At 43.0% G+C, this 4,517-nt stretch overlaps 1 long non-coding RNA gene across 1 annotated transcript; it reads right to left on the bottom strand.

Annotated features, from left to right (window-relative positions):
* Positions 1–1,855: 1,855 nt before the first annotated feature.
* LOC137873460 (uncharacterized) lies at positions 1,856–4,143 on the bottom strand. The gene is made up of 3 exons (XR_011103234.1): positions 4,003–4,143; positions 2,902–2,980; positions 1,856–2,768 (listed from the first exon to the last, which is right to left on the bottom strand). It is a non-coding gene; the product is annotated as an uncharacterized lncRNA (long non-coding RNA).
* Between the last annotated feature and the right edge of the window lie 374 nt (positions 4,144–4,517).

Below are 4,517 nucleotides of genomic sequence, written 5' to 3'. Positions count from 1 at the left end.
AGATATCTTTACAAATGTACTTACAGTCACGTTTGTGGTAAAGAGCAGCAGACATTCAGTAACATTATCCTTTGGATCTTGGTTATAATGGAGATATTGCCTTTGAAATTTAGATTATGTGCTAGGATAGGACAAAGGAGGATAAAGATCTTATGTTTTCCTTTATCGTTTATCCATTTACTTTGGATTGGTTACATATATGGATTTACTTCCAATGGATTCATATTCCTCAGCTTCTTTCCTAGTAGAGAAAGTCGAGATCTGCATATACGCCTTCTGGGTGAGGAGTTATTCTTGATTTATTTTCGGTGTGTTATTTTAAGCATTTTTTTCCCCCCCTGGGGTTAGAGCACTGACCGGATGCAAACATGCGGCCACTAGTGTCAAAAAAAACCACGCTGTAATACAGAGATTCTTAAAGAAGCTCCGCCTTTACGCTGTGCTTTGTTACACTAAACTCAACGGCACCGGCATAATTCTGCCCCAGTGTGTGATTTTAGATAGCTTGCCTGCATTCCCAAAGAGGCGTGATGTGTAAGCCAACAGCGTCAGCGTCTAGTGTGTGTGTGTGTGTGTGTGTGTGTGTGTGTTGTGTGTGTGTGTGTGTTGTGTGTAGTCCCGCCATGCAGAACGTGGAGTCGGTTCTCTCACTACCTCTGCTGCCGGCTGAACGGCCCGAACAACTCTGTCCCCCCATTCTGTGTTTGTACCTTTTAAACGGAACACTGAGGCGGAATAACGGCACAACATTCCCGTCTTGAACAAACAATAAACAACCACTATTGCCATATTTCTGGTGATTTTGGCCAAAGTTTAAATTAGTAATACTGTTAAAGTTATGCAGTGGGTGAGGATTACAATAAGTGTAGGTGGAAGGAAAAGCAGTAGATATGAGCCAGCAGTTGGTTAGCTTAGCTTAGCACAAAGACGAAAAGCTAGCCTGGCTCTGTCCAAAGGTAACAAAATACACCTAACAAGCACCTCTAAAGCTCACTAACCGACACATGATATTGTTTGTTTTATTCAAACAAAAACCAAAGTGTAAAAAACAAGACATCGTGGTTTTTGGGGGGGATGTTGCACTATTTATTGACTGGAAATGCTAGAACAGAGTCTGTTTCCGCCTGTTTCCAGCCTTTGTGCTAAGCTAAGCTAACCGGCTCCGGGGATTTTTACAGTGCAGACACGCTTTGTTGCAGGCCTGTAGTGAATTCTCTGTAGTGAATAGGTGTATTTCCCAAAATGTGGAACTATTTCTGTAATGAATTCCACCCCCCAACCCCCCAAATAGCACCGAATGAATTACCCCTCAGAAAAGGAAGGTCTATTAGAGGTCCTCACAAGTATAGAGAGGAAGAGTGCATATGTGGGAGCTTCTATGTACGTACATACCACACATCTGTGTGTTTAGGATCAATCATATATGTCTCTGAGAGAGTTTTGCTTTTAAAGTCTTGAGTCTTATCTTTTCATCGCAAAGTAAATATTCCGAAAACGCAGTTTTACTTTCTTGGATGAATGGGAATGTCCACACATGGCGTGTTTCTCCAGGGGTTTGGGACATACCATCAGCTGATAAAGAATTAATAAGAACATTCTTCACTTTTCAGCTGGATGTTATCAGCCAACGCTGCTGGTGTGAGAACAGTTGTTTTATGTCCTGACCTACACCCAGTTTTTCAGCAGCTTTTACAGTAATGCTGTCTGTTTTCGTATTTTTCTTTTTCTCCCATTCCGTCCACAGTTAAATGAACAAAGGCTCGCTCTCACACACACACACACACATACACACACACACACACACACACACACACACACGTACAAATGAAAACCACAAACAGCCCACAGCCCCGGTAGTATAAATGTTTATTTGGCCTGCAACAACGCGGTTTGTTTCTTAACGTCTATGTTTGATGCATTATGTCGTGCAATATTTTAGCACACCGCGCACTAACGACATCAGCTCCAGCTGTGTGCTGTGTGTGTGTTCCCAACTTCACTTAGATACAAAGAATGACACTATGTGCGTGTGCACACGCGTGCAGCATGCTCACTACGTACTTCACTGTGTGTGTGTGTGTGCTTACAATTTAAGGGTTATATTACCTACAACTGTATTGAGTTACTTTTCCTTCTTGTTTTAAACCCAACTCCTTCCATTTATTACCCCTAAGTGTATTACATCCAGTGGGCAAATGCAGGGTTAATGATAAAGAGTACATTGCACGGTGGCATTTTATCCTCAGATCTAATTCAGAGAAGTCTAACTTATCCTCATTACAGGAACCTGTAGAGGAGCAAATGACAAATCACAGTATGCGATAATAAAGGTGACACTCTGAAAATCCCTTGGCTGGGATCCATCTCATCATTATGAGAGCGTTATGAATGGATGTAATAAAAGTGAATTAAGACAGGACACCGCTGATATAGATATTACGAGCACATTGTCCCTTCCCTAATGTGAATGGTGCTTCAGCAGGCTTCTGCAATAAGGGCCTCAATTTTGGAGAGGCTATCCTCAACTCTGAGTAATACTCACATACAATCACAGCGAAAAAGCTGGGAGGAGAGAGGGTGGGCAAACTATCGAGTCCTCTTTTGTACTCTCGCTGCTCTTTCATTATGGCAATGAATGTAGAGAAATCCTTTGATATTGCCGGGTTACAGTGCGCGACGCAGCAGTCGTTCGGCTGCACGGGGGCCTTCGCGTCTCTCTTTGAAGTCCCAGGAAGAAATTGATGTTTCACCGTCCCTTTATGACTCTTCTGTCGAAAAAAAGGAAATATAGATTCATATGCCCAGGACAAAGCTAATAGCCAGACTTGCTCAAAGCAAAGCAGCAGCATAAAAGCGCTGCGTGTCGGTTCAAGCCAAAGAACATTAATCTCTTATTAATACCAGTTGATTCTCTTTTCAAACTGTACTTTCCCTGCGTCCGTCCTCCCGTCTCTCTCTCATCCTCTGGCGGGGCGGCGCTCTGTGGAAAAAAAAAAAAAAGGCCACCATTGAGGAGCTGAGCTATACATCATTGATGAGGCTACAATAGCATTAGTGTATGCTTAGCCTGCTAATTCTCACCGCCATTATGGAAAGCTTTTCTAGCCGGGACGTTTGTAATTCCGCACAAAAAAGGATAAGCTGAGATCCGAGCGTGCACGAGGGCTTATGACGCTGATCAAATTAAGATCATTTTCTCCCAACAGGAATACCTGATAATGAGAAATACAATTGCCACAGAGAGGATCCCTGACAGGCTATTGACAAAGAGATTTGCCCCAGCGGTATTCATGAGTGGGTATTTGTTATGCGCATCGCATACGCAGAAATGTTTCCAGCTACGGGCCATCCACTTTCAAACAAAGTGCTGCTTCCTTTCCAGAGGCGTTATTACAAACATCAAACTTCGACAAAATGATATTGTTTTATTAGTGAATCTTGGCCCCATAGTGTCAGTCATGCATTCCTGACTGTCTGTATCAATGTGAGAATGCTTCACATCCAGCCGACGCCACAGTAATCCTTCCTCTCCAGAGATCACTCAGTGACTGAGATAGACCATTTCCCTCTTGTGTTCTTCATTTTTTTTTTTTTTTTTTTATTATTGGAAGGAATGAAGAACACATAAGAGCTTGGGGCAAAACTTGCATCTGATTTCCGCACACACAAAAGTCATTACGATGACACGCAGGCGCAGATTCATGTCCGCATGCTTGTGCGCACCTAAACTCATGTCGAAGTAGCGAAGCGCGCACATGCATAATCACAGACGTAGACGCAGAGGCATGAAAGTACGACCTCTTGGAAAATTATGGGGTGGAAACCTTTGGGATGTGTTTTTTTTTTTTTTCCGAAAGAAGAAATATGTTCGGCGTAAATCGCATGTGAAAGGAAAGTGAGAAACCGCACTGTTTAAAATAATGAAGATATGGCATTATGACTGAATTCAGCTCACATGCTTCATGCTATGGACACACACACACACCCGTTGCTGTGACTTACGACTTTCTGCTGCGTTGAGACGTCCTCAGTTTTCTCCTCGGGTCTTTATGAAACTTGATGTCATCCCTCAGCGCCCCGTCCGATGACACGATCCAGGGAAATGTGAAGTCACTCCCAGTTTCCCCCAAATGTGACATCTATCACGAGGACTTCCAGAAAACGGGTGCGGCGATCGGACCGGACCGGCACCTCCCTAAACACATGGATCAGAGAAAATAATGTCACCGCCGCGGTTGATTTAATCGCAAGCGTTGGCCTTATATTACTGCGGTATGACACTTTAATTACAACGATTAGCACAAGTGGAACATGCAGTAGTTTTTTTTGTTGTGCATCGAGCAGAGCGTCTCACACAGTCGCTGAAAACATCTGTTCAAAATGTGAAGCGTTTAAAGTGTCTGCCAAATTACAACAACAACAACAACTACAAAAAAAAAGAAAGAAACACTGTCTCACGTAGCTCTTTCGCTTTGTGCGCCCGTGTTTTAATATCAAAAGCAACAATGTTGCTGTTG

This window comes from Cebidichthys violaceus, unplaced genomic scaffold (genome assembly GCF_023349555.1).
Source record: "Cebidichthys violaceus isolate CVI_PGR_0920_01 unplaced genomic scaffold, fCebVio1.0.p SCAF_169, whole genome shotgun sequence".
Lineage (NCBI taxonomy): Eukaryota > Metazoa > Chordata > Actinopteri > Perciformes > Stichaeidae > Cebidichthys > Cebidichthys violaceus.
The sequence above is the reverse complement of the archived record's forward strand: the minus strand, read 5'-3'. Positions and strand labels throughout refer to the sequence as shown.